Below are 20,519 nucleotides of genomic sequence, written 5' to 3' on the forward strand. Positions count from 1 at the left end.
AGAAGTAGGTGCCAGTCACAAGCAAGGGAGGGGCATTTTGATGGAGAGGCTTTGAGAGCTAAGAGCGGTCAGACATGGATCTGAAAGCCCACTAGATGGCGTGAGCCACTCCTTCATGCTCACCTTTCAAAGAGCCTTTAAAAAGTTACTTTAATTGTACAAAATTATGGGGCACCTTGAATAATTTGAAATGTATATGCAGTGTATATTGCTCATAAAAGGAGAATTCACATTTCTATCTTGTTAAGCTTTTTCAAAATTTTGAGTAACATAACAATTGTGCATATCTGTGAGGTATTTGTGAGCAAGCTATGCAAGTGACATAGATGAATCACATCTTCCTACATGTCAGGTTATTTAAAAGCAGCAGACTTAGAGCTATGCCCAAGCTTTAAGTCACTGAGAGGTACGTGGTACCCATGGCCATTAAAAACATGGGTTCTGCTCTCCCTCTAGTCTTAATTACCAACATTATACATCAGTTACACACAGTGACATAAAGGAAGGCTACATTGGCTGGTGACAGCAGGGTTAGAAAGCCTTGCCGAGACCGGGATACAGAGCGGGTATAGTGGTACAAGAGCCGTTGGAGTGAAGAGAGGATGCAACAGACACATTTTGCATGCTGACTTAAAATTACTTTAAAAAGTGTTATTAAGGAGCCCATGCTCAGAGCTGGCCAGGCTCAGGGATGCTTTAGTGTCCAGCTAGTTCAAGACACAGAAACTGGCCACTCATCCCCACCCTCCCAGAATAGCATTTCTTAAGACATGCTCTAAGGACCAGAATGAAAAGTGCATGCATCTCATGTCTTGTGAAGACTGTTCCTGGGCCTGCTGAGTCAGAGTCTCCTAGGAATGGGGGAACAGACAGGAGAACACAGTATTTAAACACGCGAGTATTTATAAGCTTCTAGTTCTCACATAACCGGGGTTTGGTTTTTTTGTTTGTTTGTTTGTTTTCTGATTCGGGTTTTTTAATGTATACGAGTACACTGTAGTTGTCTTCAGACACACCAGAAGAGGGCATCAGATCCCATTACAGATGGTTGTGAGCCACCATGGTTGCTGGGAATTGAACTCAGGACCTCTGGAAGAGTAGTTCGTGCTCTTAACCACTAAGCCATCTCTCCAGTCCTCATTTAATAGTTTTAAGAAGTCTATGAGAACCATTGACCAAGGCAGGGATCTAGGCTCAGAAATGTTAATTAACGACCTCATGATCACTCAGCTTGAAAATAGAAAATAATGCTTTTGCTGCTGGCCACTAACAGTCCGGTACCTCGTCTCCCCCGTCTTCCCTTCTCCCCTCCGCTGCACCCTGTAGTACTAACTGCCACAGCATGGTACAGTCAGTCGCCTTCCCTAAAGGACTTGTTACACACTGAATTCCTCCACGTATTTATTATTTCCCGAGAGTCGTGGTTCTAGAAAATACACGAGCTCTCACATTTCACCCCTAGGTCCTCTTGTTGTTTAAGTTCCTGTTCTAAAGGGCTGGGGGAAACATGAACTTGAAACTGGGAGATATGGTTTTGGTGATAATCCTGAAAAAAAAAAAAAAAAAGATTCAGCCGCTACAACCTTTGCATCTTGTAATACAATCTCTACACATGTTCATTTTATTAAACCAATTATAGGAGTATGCAGAGCAAGCCAACCTTACACAAAGCCAGATCTTTACCCAGGCAAACGCATACTTTTCCCTCAGCCAGCGCTGCATAGTTCCTTCCTACAGCAGCCCTTGAAGCCCTAAAGAAGCCTGTACCCTATACTAGTGTTTTTGTCTCTGTGCTATGAGAAAACACCTGGCAAGAAGTAACTTCAATAAAGAGGGTTCATTTTACCTTCCTGTTTACAGGGGGCATAATTCATAGAGGTGGAAAGCGAGGCGGCGAGATCACGAGGGCGCTGTTCACGTTTCTTGTTGTTGTTGTTGCTGCTGTTGTTGTTCCTTTCCTCCTTTTTATTTAATTTCATCTAGCAGCATGGACCAGTGCCACCCACATTCAGGGGAGGTGTATCCTAAAAGTCCCATGAAAGGCCAAGACCCTCTCACGAGGAATATTTTCCAGGTGATCCTAAACCCAGGCAGGCTGACCACGAGGATGACCTAACACAAAGCCCTTTAGCTCCTCTGTGGGTAGGGGAGAACGAGAAGCTCTCAAGGCCAGCGAGATCCTCACAGGGAAACTCTCACAGCGAGAAGGGGGAGCCGATATGCAGGAAGACGCCAGACCCCAACAGCCAGAGCAGGAAGCTGACTTGTCCCCATGGTTTTTAGTTCCTTGGGGAAGATGGGGCGGTGGGGGGGGTGGGACGGGACGCCCATCGCACATACTACAATGAAGGAAGAGACAGTTTCATGTCAGCTTTGTCACTCCGTTGTATATTTGCTGCAGTTCCAACTTCATCATTAAACATAAACATCACCTCACAGCTATACAGCTCCAGGCTTCGCCTCATTGGAGAACCTAGTCTCAACGGAAGGAAAGCTCAAACAAAAAACCTGCTGTCGGGGCACTGTAACCTGTCTGACTTTCAAACTGCAGTAATGAAAACCAGGTAAAGTACTGGGAAGCATAGTGAAGATATTTTCCATATACTTGAAGAAACAAACGACTGGTTGTACTAAAATATTTTCAGGTAAAACCGAGTTCAGTCATGACTTCAACGACATGGCACTTGGCCACGTCTCCTTAGAATATGCACCGGCTGCATCCTAGAGCCTGGAGCAGGACCCCCAACCTTCCCATGTTCAGGGGAGCTTTCTGCTCTGACATCCCCAAGCAAGCACTCTGCAAGTCCGCCTGGAGCCCGACGCACTGCCACCTCCTGGTCAGGGGGAAAACTGCAGCTCGGAGGACCAAGGTTCTGGGCCAAATCCGCACAGGCGGGGAAGGAGAGCAGCCCTAGAATTAGAAAGAACCACGTGGACAGCAGGCCTGTCCTCCATTCCAGAACCTTGACCTGACAGCCTAAGTTTTATCCCTGGGACCCACATGGTGGGATAGAGAACTGATTTCAACAAGTTGACCTCTAAGCCCTACACATGTCCAATGGCAAGTGTACACATATAAACAACTGATTAATTAATTAATGCAACAAGAAGCCACTCATCTTGGAGGTCATATGACCTGACAATAGCAAACCTATCAATCAATCAATCAATCACAGCTTCTAGCCAGCCATGAGACAGCAGGAAAACAACCCTTACCTGACTGTGTACTTTGCTGCTAGACTGTGATGGCACATAGCTCAGGGGTGCCAAATGCATTCTGGGTTTTTGTCTTTGTTTGATTTGGCTTTGCATTTATAATGCCAAAGACTAGAGAGTCACTGTTAACAGCTAGTCTCCCAACTTTTGTATATTTCACTTCTGTGGGCTGTGTTGATAACAGTTGCTTAGACTATGTTTTAGGGACCTACTTTTTTTGAAAATATAAGTACTCAGGGCTAGAAAAATGGCTCAGCAGCTAAGAGTACTGGCTGTTCTTCCAGAGGTCCTGAGTTCAAATTCCAGCAACCATACAGTGGCTCACAACCATCTGTAATGAGATCCAATGCCCTCTTCTGCTGTACATGAACAGGGTACTCATACACACTAAATAAATAAGTAAATAAATCTTCTTAAAATTTTTTTTTTAAAGAAAATATATATAAGCCATCTTCATTTGGGACTATAAATGTTGTGGTGGTTTGTATATGCTTGGATCAGGGAGTAGCATTATTTGGAGGTATGCCCTTGTTGGAGTAGGTGTGGCCTTATTGGAGTAGGTGTGTCACTGAGGGCATGGGCTTTAAGCCAGTCTTCCACTAGAAGCCTTTAGATGAAGATGTAGAATGATCAGCTCTGCCTGCATCACGCCTACCTGGATGCTGTCATACTCCTGCCTTGATGATACTGGACTGAACCTCTGAACCTGTAAGCCAGCCTCAATTAAATGTTGTCCTTTATAAGACTTGCCTTGGTCATGGTGTCTGTTCACAGCAGTAATACCGTAACTAAGGCAGAAGTTCAATACAGTGACTAGAACAAGCTAGAAAGATGTACAGGCTCTGTCTCCACAGTGAGTCAGACTCCTCTACACGACAGCCGCCCTCCAGCCCTTTAACTAGAAACACTAGATTCTGAAGGGAATGAGAGAGGGTATCTGTGATCCTAAATGCTATCCATGTTGCTCCAGAAAACACTGGAATATTTCGTCCCTTGTTACCTTCTTCCTCCCTCTACATCTGGAACTCCCTCACCTTCTAGAGATGAGAAAATTTTGTGAGTGAATATCCCACTTCTCCATCATTTGGCCACTAAACTCCCTTTCCTGATAACTATCAAGTATGTGGCATTATAAATGCAAAACCAAATCAAACAAACAAAGACAAAAACCCAGAATGCATTTGGCACCCTTGACCTATGTGCTATCACAGTCTAGCAACAAAGTACACAGTCAGGTAAGGGTTGTTCTCCTGTTGTCTCCTGGCTGGCTAGAAGTTGTGATTTCTTTTTTTTTTTTTTGTTCTTGTCCAGGATCAGAAGAAGCTAGCCCTATTTTGCCAGCCTGAAACACACACACACACACACACACACACACACACACACACACCCCAAAACATCAAACAGCAGGTTCATCAGGATGTTCAGCAGGAACATCAGCCCAGTAGGTTCAGGGGCCTTAGATTCAGAGTAACAGAATATTTCTGTGCTCAGGGACTTACTGTGGAAGTGTGGACCACTAAGTTTTCATGTTCAGTCTCCTGGTACACACCATTAAACAAATGCCTTATGGTCTTCCTTAGAAATAAATGATTGCAAAATTAAAATTAAAATGCATACCTGGTCTCAAATTATTGTCATTTTCTCCTGTGAGAACCAGTAAACAATTCATCAAACTATTTAGATTGGAAAATAAACAGAATTTACATTTTCTAAATGGAAATCTCCCTCTTCTTTCTCTATGATCCCTTTTCAAATCTACCAACTTGGTCTAATTTTTTAAAGTGCTTTTCTCAACTAGCTTTCAAATAACTTATTTAACCCCTGAAGATGTTTTAAACAAGAACCCAGCCAAAGCTAATGTAAGTAAACCCTGAGGAATTTACAGCACAAAATAAAAGCCTTTCCCCCTTTTTAAACAAAGCTACAGACATTTAAGGAATAATGGAGAAACAATTTCAAATTTCAGTTTCCAAGGAGAATAAATAATAACAAGACAACCCATGAACTTTCTGCAGGAAGCAATTCAATCACCAGCGTGTGTCTAAGGGTGTCTACTAACTCCGAGCACTCTTACGCAGAAGAACCTAAGGCATGCTGGGTCAGAAAAGGACTTATGGCAACATGCTCCATAGAATGTTAAGTGACTATGCTGACATGAAGGATCTAGTTGAGGAACTTTAGAATGCAAGATGTATGCCTTAGTTAAGGTTTTACTGCTGTGAACAGACACCATGACCAAGGCAACTCTTAATAAAGACAACATTAAATTGGGGCTGGCTTACAGGTTCAGAGGTTCAGTCCATTATCATCAAGCATGGCAGCATCCAGGCAGGCATGGTGCAGGAGGAACTGAGAGTTCTACATCTTCATCTGAAGGCTGCTAGCAGAATACTGACTTCCAGGCAGCTAGGACTAGGGTCTTAAAGCCCACACCCACAGTGACACACCTACTTCAACAAGGCCACACCTACTCCAACAGGGCCATACCTTGAACCAAGCATATACAAACCATCACAATGCATCAGCAAGCATAGAACACAGACACACTCACACACACATACGCACATATATACACATTCACACACTCTCACACTCATTCACATCCACACACACTCATATACACACACATATATACACACTCACACAACTCTGTCACACACTCTTAACATACACCTTCATGCACATTCAGTCACTCTCTCACACACACACACACATACACACACACACCTTCATGCACATTCAGTCACTCTCTCTCTCACACACACTCACACACACACACATTCATGCACATTCAGTCACTTACACATACACATTTTCACATACACACATATACACACAACTCTCACACACAGTCACATACAAATACTCCTACGCACTCTCTCACACACAAACACACTCTCTCACACACACCCCTTTTCAGTTTTAAGTTTGTTGCAGGGCTAGGGATTAAACTGGGGTCTTGCACAGGTGAGGTGAGCCCCATTCCATTCAGTCACATCTGTCACTACACAATGGCATTTTATTTTTATGGCCAGTGACAGGCAGGAAAAAAACTAGCTAGAACTTTTCAAGCTAGTGAAATAAGAGTGGAAAACTTTGCATTTTTTGTTCTGGAGGTAGAGACATCTCTAACAAGGGGAATTAGGAATCTGGGGGCGGGGAGTTCAGCTGGAGACATAGAATCTGTTCAAGGGTAAACTATAAACCTTGCCAGTCTTGTCAGAAGGAGGCAAGCAAGCGGGAAAACAGCAGAAGCTGGATGGACAGCAGAATGTCATAGGCACAAGTCTGTAGAGCAGGAAGCTGGGCTCTACCTGCAAGAAATGTTTATTTCATTGTGAAATCCCAGACCCCCAAACTCGAGGACCCTTTGTAATACTTTCTCTGGTAACAGGCCACTGATGGTGCTCTCTGGGACAATGAGAACTGATCTTGTTTTCCCACCTATGCACTCCCAGTTTCAGAGTGACACAGGGTTGGAATCTAAATCCCTCTGCTCTGTTTCACCCTTGAGAAACTAAAGCCCAGAAAAGCTTTTGTTTTATTTCCTCTTCTCACTTCAAGTTCTCACTCACAGACTCCTCACAGTCACTCCTGAGTGCCTCTCTCTGTCAGGACACACGCTGGAGCCTCGTGCAGTGATTCGTGTCAGTGGAATTCTTAAATGAAGCTAAAGGTTTTCCAGCCAGTTCTGTGCTCCATTTCTTAATAGCTTCCTGTGACTCTGCTCCTTGATTTTAAGGAGGCCATGGGGGAGAGGTTCTTCCCCAGCTCAAACGAAGGGAACTGAAGGCAGCTAGGCTCCCTACATTACATCTCTATGGAAAAGCTTGGGGTGATCCGAAATGTAGAACTGAGTTTTAGTCAGTGAGGGGCCATGCCTCCTGCTTTCAGGAGCTTTCCTGGATTCATGTTTCAGAGGTCCTCCTCCCTGGGTTCATGTTTCAGAGGTCCTCCTCCCTGGGTTCATGTTTCAGTAGTTTTCCTCTTTGCAATCAATAGAAAACTGCAGTACGGACACATCACATTTCTGGCCTGCTTCTTAGAAAAACACACCATTACATGTTAACCTTTAGAGTTAGCTAGCTGTCCCATCCCACCTCTAGGGAAGACATCTTACCAAAACCCAGCTCTGGCATTGCTGTCAAAACCACAGGCTCGGGCGGGGGAGAAGATGCCATTGGTAAACAAGAAAACATGAGGACTTGACTTCAGATTCTCAATACCTACATAAACACTGGGCAAACTGGTGAGCTCCAGGCTTAGTGAGAGACACTGTCTCAAGTAACAAGGTAGAGAGGGACTGAGAAGGATGCTCAGTGTTAGCCTCTGCCTCCACACATGTAAACACATGTGTACATAAGCAAGTACACACATACATAACACACACGTTCAAGAATAAAACAACTGTAAGCTCAACATTCCTAGAATTGGTCCTTGAACCTTACTAGTTTAGACTCCATTTCCCAAAATGTTCCTATGAGTTCTAGAACCTCTCTCTCTCTCTCTCTCTCTCTCTCTCTCTCTCTCTCTCTCTCTCTCTTTCTCTCTCTTTCTCTCTCTCTCCTTCCCTCCATCCCTCCCTCTATCCCTCCTTCCCTCCCCCTCTCTTGACACAGTTTGCAATCTCCAAAAAAATTTTTTTTCAAAAGTTTTAACTCCTTTCCTTGGTGCTTGAAGTACTCCCTCACATCCAAAGAGGACCATGGCCTCTTATTTCTAAATCTTTGGCCATCCATCCACTCAGACTCTATAACCCCCCTTCCAACATGCTCACACTCTGGTGTGAAAGCCTAATGGTGTGTACCAGTTGGTATAAGACCTTAGGTTCATCAATAAGACTGTGGTCCCCGCATACCCTGTTGTTCCAAACCTTCTTGAGAGATGCCCATGGGGACTTTCTGGTTATGGTTTCCTAGACCCAAATGATGTTTCTTTCTGTATCTCAGTACTTTCTGTCTGCAGTTTGCCTTTGAATAACACAATTCCAATTCTCTAGTTACTCAGTAGTTAACTATCCTGCCCCATGGTTTCTGAGACAGTCCCCATCTATTTGGCTGGGGACTGGGTGAAGGGTCCTTCAGCTTTATAGTCTGTTGTCAATAGCATCTTCCTCCAATGGATAAATGATCCTCTCATCTGTAGCCCGGACAAGGAAACTTTTAACACCATAGGAGTCTCACAAAGACTGACTTCCTATAGCTTCAAAGTCCCCTCATCCAAGGTTAAATATCTTCCCAGAAAACAAAATTCTTGGAACAGGTATTAATTCCAGAGACAAACACCCAGACACAAAGAAGCTCTTAGACATGGGCACCTCTGCCAGTAAGCACGGGAAGTGACAGGGTGCTAGTTGCATGTGCATCCCCTAGACAGGACTCAGCTGACCTTTCACATGAGGTTCTCAATTGACCCAGAAGAAAAACCTCTAAGCTGACTTTTCATGTGCAAAAGGCCCTACAATGCACAGACATGCCCTAACCACCAACCCTACCTTGACTTTATCAGACCTAAGGAAACCCTTCTCTTTGCATGCTCAGAAAAGAAAAGAAAGGTAAGGCTGGAGAGATAATTCAGGTGTTAAGAGCACTGGCTGCTCTTCCAGAGGTTCTGCGTTCAATTCCCAGCAACCACATGGTGGCTAATAACCATCTATAATGGTATCTGATGCCCTCTTCTGGCCTGCAGGCATACATGCAGTCAGAATGCTATATATATAATAAGTAAATAAATCTAGAAGGAAGAAGAGGAGGAAGAAGAGGAGGAAGAGGAGGAGGAAGAAGAAGAAAAAGAAGAAGAAAAGAGAAAGAAAAAGAAAGAGCATTGCATTGATCAAGGATGACCCCCGTGTCTCCAAGCTTTGGCTTCAGTTACCCTCTTGGTCGAAGAAGCCCCCAAGCCAACACTGCGAGAAGGAATCACTATGTTTACCATACTGGGTGTTAGATACATTTAACCTTAATGCTTTTCTGACATCTTAATTCACAAATAACAGATCCTCCTCATAGAAGCCCCAACTCAGCTTCCAGTTTTATCAAACCCTAAATCTTGCTGCCTTGCTGCTAAACCCAACTCCTCTGTCTCCAACAATCCTGCCTAAAACTCATCGTGAACTGTCAGACAATATCTTTGTGACATTCATCTTCCTGGTCCTGAGGCTACTTGGTTCACTGATGGCAGAAAATACATCATGAATGGAGACTGGCTATCTATGCAGTTGTCAGCCATATGAAGGCTACCAGATCTGGCTTCCTGGCAGACAACACTGCCACATCAGCACTGGAAGCTGGAGTTAATCTACCTCATCATGCCCTTCAGCTAGGGTCAAATGTGAGACTTGATAATCTACACTGTAGTCTATGCCTCCCCTGTGGATCATGTCCAGGCCTCCATTTAAAAAGAAAGGTAACTGCTTTCCAGACATGGTCCTGGAATCATAACTTTGCTGGAGGCTAGCAAATGCTCAAAGCAGGTAGCCACCATTTATTGCAAGCCTTACCAAAACCAAGACGACCAGTGTTGTTTGAGGAATGAAGATCACCCCAAATGTGGGTTCTTGACTAAGTAAAAATGAGAGATGGCCTGCGTGCCAGCGTGAGTGTATTAACTCTCTGTGCTCTGGTCTTGGTTGTGGATGAGATGTGGCCAGTTCCCTCAAACTCTTGCCTCTGTCACATAACCTATGACATACTATAACCTGGATTATGAGTCAAACTTTCTCCCATAAGTTGATTTTCTCACAGTATTTTATCATAGCAACAGAAAAGAACTTAAGAACATGTTCACCCACCCTAGCACACCAGGAGGAGGCTCGAGGTGATTTAGCCAAAGGTTTTAGTCATAAACCTTAATGTCTCAGCCTTCCCAGTAGAAATTCTCAGCAGCCTCCACAGGTGCAAATGCCCGAGTTTGCTCCTGTCAGAGAGGAGATGTCCACTCACACACCAAAAATTCTGAGAGGCTAGGAGATGGCTCAGCTGGTAAGGTGCATTCTGGGAAAGTGAGCATCTAAGCACAATCTCCAGCATTCCAGTTTTAAAAGCTGGGTGTGGCAGTGCACCCTGGCAGCCAGAGAAGCAGGAGGAGCTCACTGCACAGCTAGTCTTGCCGAACCGGTCAGCTCCAGATTAAGTGACAGACCTTGTCTCAAACAAACCAACAAATAAACAAATAGCTCTCCACAGAATATGTGAAAGAGAGCTGACATCAACTTCTGGCCCATGCATTCACACACACACACACACACACACACACACACACACACGCACACGCACACGCACACGCACACGCACACGCACACGCACACACATACAAGGACTCCTGAAATAAGCAGACATGTTCCGACATTTTTCACCCACTATTTGGAGAAGCTATTTTCCCATATGACTCTTTCTTTCTAGAAAGTTCTTATTCCCACTCATTTTGAGAGGTGCTGCTTTGGTCTAAACTCACTTCCCACTTACCAATTATCATTTCAGTGTTATTTCCTCAGAAATCAGTTCGTGTCATGCTTTTCATCCTGATGGCTTTTGTTTTTTTCAGAAAAAGAGATTTTTTTTTTTTTTTGGCTGTCTTCCCAGATTCTCAATCTTCTGAGCTTTTAATCACAAACTATATAAAAAATGAAATTCCTGTAGTAAAGCAAGGAAAAAGAAAATGGAATCCATGGGTCACAGCGAGCTGTCAAAGCCTTACTGGGAACCAAGGGAATATAAGACACCTCCATTTTAAGAACTGCTTATTTTAAAACACCATTTTTCTTTATTATTATTATTATCATTATTATTTTATCTAATTACTTCTGTGATGAAAGACATTTCTGAGGTGTCCTAAATTTAATTAGAAAGGTCTAAGATTGAGGGAGGAAAGTTTAGGAGATTAAACAGTCAGGACACTTCATGCTCTTCAGTTTATGTAGAAAACCTCATCTCCAACTCCATGTACATCACCCAGCTTATAATCCCAAGCCATCTAGGATCAAAAATGTCCTTACGCTCCATCCCTTCCCAAAGTTCCACTCCCATCGTCTGCAATCTCCCCTTCTCTACAGAGAACGTAGGATCACTGTAAACAATTACTCCTTTCCCTGGGTCTCCGTACTGTATGCTTTCTGCCTCTGGGCTCCCTTGGTCTCCAGGGCTTTGTTAAACAATATGGTGGCAGCAGTAGACTCCAGAATCTGGTTGTCCAATATGGTGGCAGCAGTAGAATCTAGGATCTGGTTGTCCAATATGGTGGCAGCAGTAGAATCCAGGATCTGGTTGTCCAATATGGTGGCAGTAGTAGAATCTAGGATCTGGTTGTCCAAGATGCTCTCGGGGCTGAATATAGCAACATGTTGCATTTGGGATTCATCAGGCCTGGCCAAGCAACCTCCTCTCTGACCCGCAGCTCACCAGGATTTCAATCTGGACTGTTGGGCCTTCTGTTTCTAGTCAACTGGTACATGGCTGCCCTTGACTTCTGTGGCATAAATACTAATCTGGAAAAAAACAGTAAGCTATGGAGGTGATGCCTTCAAGTATGGTGAAGATAATCCTCTAAACTGATGTATTTGTGAGAGAGAATCACTTGAATTTAGTTATGTACCTTTCAGGTGGTTTGGGATATCTTTGTCCAAAATAGTTTTGATTCACAGTGACATCTAGTGGCACTTGGGTGCAATCACAATTTGGATTTAACTAAGAAATTTAACACCTCTGGTTCCTGGGCTTGGTCAACTGAAAGCAGCTCTTCTAACTTGTGGTAAGTTTAACTCTTCCTCAACTCCTCCTTTCTGGAATACCAGATGGTGCCATATGTAAGTAGGATGGGGCTGGCTTGTGCACATTTTTTTTTTTTAAATCAAAATGGAGTAAACTTTTTAAAGTCTGTAGTGGGCACTACTTTCCAAGTTCCCCTTTGTTGGGCTACTACTCCCTAAAGAGAAATTGCGCCTACATGACTAAGATATTAACCTCGAAATAACTTTTCCTGGGTCTGGAAAGATGGTTCAGCAGTTAGCACTGACTGCTTTTCCAGAGGATCCAGGTTGGATTCCCAACACCCACAGGGCAGCTCACAACCAGCTGTAACTTCAGTTCCAAGGGATCCAACATCCTCTTCTGGCCTCTGCACAAACTAAATACATGTAGTACATAGATATACACACAGACAAAACATCTGTACATATAAAAATTAAGTTTAAATTTTAAAAGAAAATCAACATTTTTAGAGAAAAGACCATAAACATTCTAAAGATTTACTGAATGCAGAATTACTAGTCACCTTCTGATAACAGCCCAATGCTGAATGCTCATCCATAGTCATTAATTCTTCATATTGATTGACAAAAAGCACAAAATCTCCTGTGAGTTTTAACTTGTAGAAAACTAGTATTCTTGTTACTAGCCCCAGGAGGTCAAGGTTAGCTACAATGTTGAGACGAACAGGACAGTCAGTTCTGACTGGTACCACACCTGGCATGTAGCCTTCCAATTCTGCCCCTGCCCTTCCCTCCCCTTCATTTATCGATCCTTGATGCCCTTGAGTTTCCTGAGACAAAGCCCTTGAGAACAATACTATGCTTAGTCCAGGGTGGAATCTTTTAAGTAGACTGAGAGAGGCTATTGAGGGGTGAGCAAGCCGCCCTGAGTCTTGTTAAGTAAGTTTCCTTCAAGATTGAAACATTCTATCCTGTAGAGAAGCTCTTTGAGCAGGAAAGCAAACAACTCAAAATAGCTTCCGGAAGTCCCTGAAACTGACTAGGTTTGCTAAGCCCCTCCCTGCCATAGTAAGCAATAAAGTAATCCTTCTCAGATAACCCAGCCTCAAAGAAGTCTCTTGAGACCAGACCAGAAGCAGAAACCAGCTAAGCTACCTAGAAGAGGGTTAGCCTAACCGAGGCACCTGGAAAGGACATTCTCATATAGGAGCTGCCTGCGAGCTGTGTAGTGTGCTCCAGGTTTCCAGCTTTTGTGAGCTGTCACCCATGCTGGGGTGGGCTTTAGTGATGCAGCTGTCTTTGAGTCATTTCTGATGCTATAAGTAAACCCTCACCCGTATTCCTGTAAATAATCCCAATTAAACTCCTGGCTCACTACGTTGTACTCTTGTGGTATACATTTGGTGTGTCATGGGCTTCCTATCTATCATGAGTAAACGTGTGTTGTGGCTCCCTCCATAGGAAAAGTTTTACCACAACATAATTAGCACCAGAACAGAGACACAACAGAAACAAGGTTATGGAGGAGTGAGTACATGGTCCTTGCTATGTGTAGCAAGGCACGCAGCTGAGGCTGAGAAGCCTATGGCGGATGCATCCACAGAGGAGTTTCCAATGGAGTTGTCCTTTCCTTTATGGTGTGTGTTAATGTGCCTTTGTGCCATGACAACTGTCAACATGTTCTTGTAATGGATAATGAGACATAATACTAAGGCTAAGCTATCAGGATGAGGAGTATCTAATGGGAGAATCCCAGCATGGCAGCCTCATCTAAGAAGTAAAGCTTATTTTCCAGTGATAGACCCTGTCTCAGACACTAAGGTGGATATCACCTGAGAACAGAGCCTTAAGCTTCTCTGGACCCTGTACACACACATACACCGTGACCCATGCAAGGACACATGCATATATGTACACACATGCAGACACTTGTCTCAATAACTTGAAATATTAGCATGGTATATTAAATTAAACAATAGATACTAATTACTTGTGAATAAGTTTTAATTGGGGGAAACTTTTTAATGAAGTATAATAACATAATTTCTTCCCTCTTCCCTTTTCTCCATATCCACTCATTCTCTCTCAAAGTTGCACTCATTTTTCTTTATACATATATATGTGTGTGTGTATGCATATATATGCACATAAGAATAAAGATATAACCTTCTGACTCAATTTAATGTTGCTTGTATTTATATGATAGGAATAATTTTTAATCAGGTAACATACTAAAATATAAATGATTAAGCATAAGTTACTTGTTTATTAGTATGCATATGATATGTGTTTGAATCATGTGTGTGTATAGTGTGTATGTGCATGTGTGTTCATGTGTATAAATGTAGGCCAGTGCACACACCATAGTTTATTGGTGTTAGAGGACAGCCTTCAATCTTGGTCTTTGCTTTCTTCTTTGTTTAAGACAGTTTCTTTGTTGTTTGTCAATGTGTATACCAAGCAGGCCATGAGTTTCTGGGATTTCTTCTATTTTGGCTCCCATCTCACCTTAGGAGCACTGAGATTGCAGGTGAGTGTGATTGTATTTGGCTCTATATAAGTTCTTGAGATTCAAATTCAGCTCCTTATGTTTACATAAGTTCTACATATACTGAGCCACCTCCCCACACACCAAGCAAAAAATTTATATTCTTTGAAATGTTGCTTATGTATATTTTTTAATCCAAATATATTTGATTCTGATAGTAATAATAATTTCCTCTTGCCACTCAAAAATTTTGGTATAAGAAGGTACATAAAACGCATGAAGTGACCTGGGAATGGCATTAAAATTGAAAATGTAAAATCCAGTGTGAATCTCCACAACCTCAGAGTGGCTATTCTAACCGTATAGTTCATGAGATGGACTGACTGTGGGTCTGGTTAGTTTCAGATCATGATATTTTTTTATTTGTAAACCTGTTTAATGACAAGGTTTATAGAAAACAAAAAGTACTTCAAAAAATAAAGAACACATGTTTAAACTTTATTAAATGGCGTCAGTAGAACACTGGTCAGCAATGCTAGAAGTTACTATGCAGGAACTAAAATGAAAAGTGAGTAATCTGGTGCAAAGAGCTGTGCTTCATCAAGGAGGCTACGGAATATAAAGATCTGTGGAGGGAAGGAAGGAAACATTATTCTGCATAAAATGAAATGACTGGATGTTCCAAGAAAGGCACAGGACAAAAGCTCAGGGTTGGACAGTATGGTACTTTGAGTGAGAGTGGCCCCCATAGGCTCATATATTTGAATGCTTGGTCCTTAGTTGGTGGAACCGTTTACGAAGGATAAGGAGGTGTGGCCTTGTTGGAGGAAGTGTGTCACTGGACATGGGCTTCAAAGTCCCAAAAGCCTATGCAATACCCAGACTCAGTCCTTTCCCCTTCTTCCCACCCCACCTCTTCTCTGTTTCCAACTTTCAGATAATATGCAAGCTCTCAGCTACTGTCCCGGCATTATCCTTGCCTCCCACCATGCTCCCACCATTTTGATAGTAGACATCCTCTGAAAATATAAGGGAATCCCCTCTCTTTTGTAAGTTGCCTTGGTTATGGTGTCCCTTCACAATAGAATAGTAGCTATGACAGACAGTCATGAAAGGATTGGAGGAAGTGGACGCTCTTAGGAGAAACTTGATGTGATCCGCTGATAAAAGTGTTTCTAGGTTTTCTTAGACACTGAACACTGATACAAGTCGTGCTGCTGTGGAAGCAAGGTCCATCCCCCTTGCTTTGAATGACAGCTTTTCACTGGAGCACTGTGGTCCTGGAACACCTGTAACTCTCTAGGTAGTCCAGGCTGGCCTTGAACTCACAGAGATCTGCCTACCTCTGCCTCCTGAGTGCTGGGATTTAAAGGCATGCGTCACCATGCCCAGCTAAGTTTTTATTGGCTATTCTTACTGTGTATGTGATATGGCCTGGAAGGGTGGCATGTGTGTCACGGTACACCTGTGCAAGTCAGAGGACACTTTGTGGAGTTGGTTCTCTACTTCTGCCTCTGACAGGGATCTCAGAAACTGAACTTAGGTTGTGAGCAAGTGCTTTCCAGGCTAAGCTGTCTCTTTGGCCCCTGACGATGAGGCAAATAGTGCTCTTATTCCTCACAAAATTAAACCAAAGTAAGGAACTGAGGACCCATGGTGCCGAGACATTAAAGACCTTCCCAAGCATTGTGGGAACCTTCAACATCAATGCTGGAGCATCTCTTTGAGAATGTAGGTTTTTCACTCTTTGAAGTCATAATAGGAAGACCAAGGTATATTTCCCTGTAGCTGTACACAGTGTAGTAAACAAAGAGGATTCTTGTATATGTCAAAAATTTAATAAAGCTTATAGGAAAATCTACTCTATGGTAAAACAATGTCTTCACAGTGACAAGGATAGTGTTACCACCTCCCCAGCAAGCTCCCCCCACCCCCTGCCAATCTCAAGCAAGTCTATGGTTTCATGAAAAAGGTATCTCCATAAAAATACTTTATGGCTCCATTGAAAAGGTCTTGCCCAGGTACTTCTTGTGAAGACTTGTGATGCCAAGTTACAGGAAATTGATCCCTAGATCCATGTTTCTCACTAAAAAAGACAAAGAAAAGACTGATCTACTTGAATGGCACAACACCCGCATCACTGGCTTTATCTGACCAAATCCATGAGCTCAGTGAGAAATCCTGTCTCAAAAATTAATCTGAATAGCAATCAAGGAAGATGGCATATGCCAACCTCTCTCTCCTAACCCTGTCCATACAGATACTACATTCATATCTCTGGTCTGATGAGTATTTTCCAACTGCCACCTAGCCTGCTGCCAGTACTTGTGGGAATTTATCCCAGAACCTAGTCCTTTCTTTCTGGCTGACATCTGCAATAGCTTAATCAGCTCTTTTATTCAGACATCATAAAGTATCACAAGCTGGTTTTTCAACCCTCAAAAGTTGAGGCAGCAGGGTCAGGAGTTCAAAGCTAGCCTGGGTCACATAGCAAGCTCCTATCTAGAAAAGAATCGAAGACAAAACAACAACAAAACAAGTTTGGTTTTACAGTCGATTTTTTTTTTTTTTGAGAATCCAGATAAATCAGAGAACTAGCTTCGAGTTGAGGCAGATGTGCTACCTTTCTCTACCCCTCAAAGGGGTCGTATGAAGCTAATACTTCCACAACAAAAGACAAGCTGGCAAGGCAAAAGCAAAACAAGTGTATTTGATCACACCCTCAGCGTGCTGACCTCTGGACTCAGAAGAAGTCTATGTTTATGTCTGAAGTCAATGAAAAACAAGCTACAATGTGGGAATGACTCTGGGTGAAAGGGCACTGTGGCAGCACAGTGGCAGGAAAACCCTGTAAGGCTCGGGGCTTCAGAGTCTCCTTGGCTGCATGTGCTGCATGGGGCAGAGGTCGGCAGAGTGAGGCTTCTGAAGGAGAGAAGGGAGGGAAGGGTGATTTTCTAGTGTCTATGTCTGTTTGGGACAGTGTGTGTGTGTGTGTGTGTGTGTGTGTGTGTGTGTGTGTGTGTGTATGCACGCGTGCTCTGTGATCCATTTTTGGAGAAGAAGACAGGAACCAGGACAGCGATGTCAGGACAAGAGGTGTCAGAAAGACCTTTTCTCTAAGGCCTTTCAATGTCATCTGCCCAAAGTTCTTAGTGTACCATGCCTCCTTTCTTGAGGGTGTTGGGACCTGAGCCCTGACAGAATCTGTCGCCTGTGATTGCTGAAGAGACCTTTGTAGAAATTAGAGTTTATCCTATCTCTGGTCATCCACAATTTGACTTTCATCTTTCTTAGAAATGAGAGAAGTTGCTCAGTGAGTTAAAAGCAGTTGTTATTTACAGTTGATTTGCCTTGTTCTTTGGCCATCAACCCAATAAAAATCATTTTTTTTCTTCTTTTGGTCTTTTTGTCATCATTTCTCTCTTAAGGTCTCAATTGTCGTTTTAGATTCGGCACCAGAAGGAGACAAGAGCTTAAAAGAATAAGTCAGCCAGCTTTCTAAAGTAAGCTGGGGGAGAGCTCACAAGCTTGCTTGAGTCTTCCTTGGAATTGCAAATTGATTCACTTCGCCCCTCTGTCATGGATCTCCGGCTTGTGACATGGAATGTCTACTGGCAAGCTTTCCTCACATGGAAGGAATGAAGCTATATGTGTAGGCTATAACCAGAAAACATCTACGTTGCAGTTTGCAAGTTGGTGGTCTCCTGTTTTCTTGATGGCTGCCCGTGGGGTTTTGAATGAGAATGGCTCCCATAGGCTTGCACATTTGAATAGTTTTTAATTTGTTTTCTTTTTCAGAGACAAGGTTATGCTCATGTATTCACAATTATAAACAACAACCACTTTGAATTCACCAAGCTACCTTTTCTCTCATTTATAAAAAAGATTAAAAATCAAATTGTGGATGGCCAGAGAAAGGATAAACTTTAATTTCCTCAAAGCCTCTTGTCAGCAGTTGGTTCCCAGTTGATGGGCTGTTAGGAAGGACTCGGAAGTGTGGCCTTCGGTGGGGGGGGAGGGGGACAGATATGTCAGTGAGAGTGGGCTTTGGGGTTTCATAAACCCATGCTAGGTCCAGTCTTGCTCTCTCTGTCTGCCTCCCACTAGTGGTAGCTGAGGATGTAAGCTCTCAGCCGCTACTCCAGGGCCACCAGCTCGATGCTCTCCTTTGTAAGCTGCCTTGATCATAGTGTCTCTTCACAGCAAGGGACAGTAACTAAGACCGTGTCTAATGACGAGATCACAATACATTTCCTTTCTGTCACAACCATTTTTAATTGCAGAATGGTATCAGACAATATTTCTTTCTATGAAATGGAATGGGTGTTTTGATGACTGGAGAAGGTTGGTTTTGCAGACACGAAGGGCTGAAGAAAAGAGAAGCAAAGAACAAGAAGTAGATCGGTTGTTTCAGGGTTACCTTCCTTACACAAGTTAAAGCAGAGAAGATACCTTCCAGTGTGAAAACTAATGTCTTCTTTGAAAATTCGCTTCCTTTCTCTCTTGTACCTGGTTTCTTAGTAGGCTGGATAAGCAACTGTGTTGGGCTGTGTCGGCTGTCCAATCTAGAACAGGCTGTCCGATCTAGAACAGGAGGTCCGTCTGAACAAACAGCCCCCCCCCAATCTTTTTCAGCCAATGTTTTTATAAAGCTCACTTAAACGTCAAGCAATTTTTGTCCTTGGTTTTGTTTGTTTGTGTTTTTGTTTTGTTTTGAAAATATATGTGTATGTGGTATATGTGTGTACACATCTGTTTGTTTGTTTGTTTGTATGTATGTATGTATGTATGTATAGGTATACATACATGCCCATGCGTGTAGAGACCAGAAACTCCACCATCATATATTGAAGGGTTTCTCACAGAACCAGCTGGCTCTGGAACCCCATCTCCACCTCCAGAAGCCAGGATTTACAGGCAGGCTGTCACATCTGCCTAGCTTTATATGTGGGTCTTGGGGACCTGAACTCCATAGTCCTCACACTTGCTAGTCAAGTGCTTTAGCCCAGCCCCAGCTTCTATTTTTAGAGTGGATTTTACTTGTCATAATAAAATCACTACTTAGCATGTTAACTTATTTTTTAATTAAAAAATAATACTTTAGATTTCACTTAAAAATCTGTCTTTCTGGTCGGGTTGTGGTGGTGCCCGTCTTTAATCCCAGCACTTGGGAGGCAGAGGCAGGCAGATTTCTGAGTTCGAGGCCAGCCTGGTCTACAAAGTGAGTTCCAGGGCAGCCAGGACGACACAGAGAAACCCTGTCTTGAAAAAAAAACAAAAAACAAAAAACAAAACACACACACACACACACACACACACACATACACACACAAAGTCCGTCTTTCCACTTTCTCGGGGAAACACAACACGCAGCTCCCTTCTACATCTACATCCGGCCCACACCCTCACATGTGAAACTGAGGGGCAACTCTTGCCTTGGGTAAGCACCTGTTTTCCAGACTACAGTGGCACCCGATGTTCCCATGCATTAACAGGGCCTGCCCAGTGCAGCAAATAAAGCCTTAACTCTATGAAGGAAGGAAGCGCAGCCTTTGGGCAGAGGTATCTTTATTCAGACCTCTCCGGGGATCTGTGACATCCTTTCTTCATACTGGTGTTGGGTCTATAAATTAGACTCTCTGATAATATTGGGCTTCCCTGAGCCCTGGCTCTGACAAACAGGGACAGTTAACCATCGGAGTCTTTTGTTTTCTGAAATTCTGCAGCCTTTTGGTGCTAGCAGGACTTGGATAAAGGACCAGCCTTCCCAATATGATTTCATAAGATTCAGAGTGACCCCTTGTTTATCTGTGGAAACACCAGGCACAGCCACTCCCTTCCCGTTCTCTCTCTGGGGAATTGTTAGTTCAGCTGTTTCCTGCCTTCTCTCCCAAACATGAATCTAGTTGAGCTGACTGACATAGACTTGGGACAATGGGATAACGCAATACCAGCTGTCAGGTGACTTTCCTGACTCCTCACCCTAAAGGTTTAAAGTAAGGCCCCCTGATGAGAGACTTTGACCTTCATGCCAGACAAATTTCCCCTCCCACAATAGTCTGAACACAACCTGTTTCCTTGCTCACTTGCTCCCCTCCGTTTTGCCCTCAC

This window comes from Mastomys coucha, unplaced genomic scaffold, assembly GCF_008632895.1.
Source record: "Mastomys coucha isolate ucsf_1 unplaced genomic scaffold, UCSF_Mcou_1 pScaffold16, whole genome shotgun sequence".
In the NCBI taxonomy this organism is placed as follows: Eukaryota; Metazoa; Chordata; class Mammalia; order Rodentia; family Muridae; genus Mastomys; species Mastomys coucha.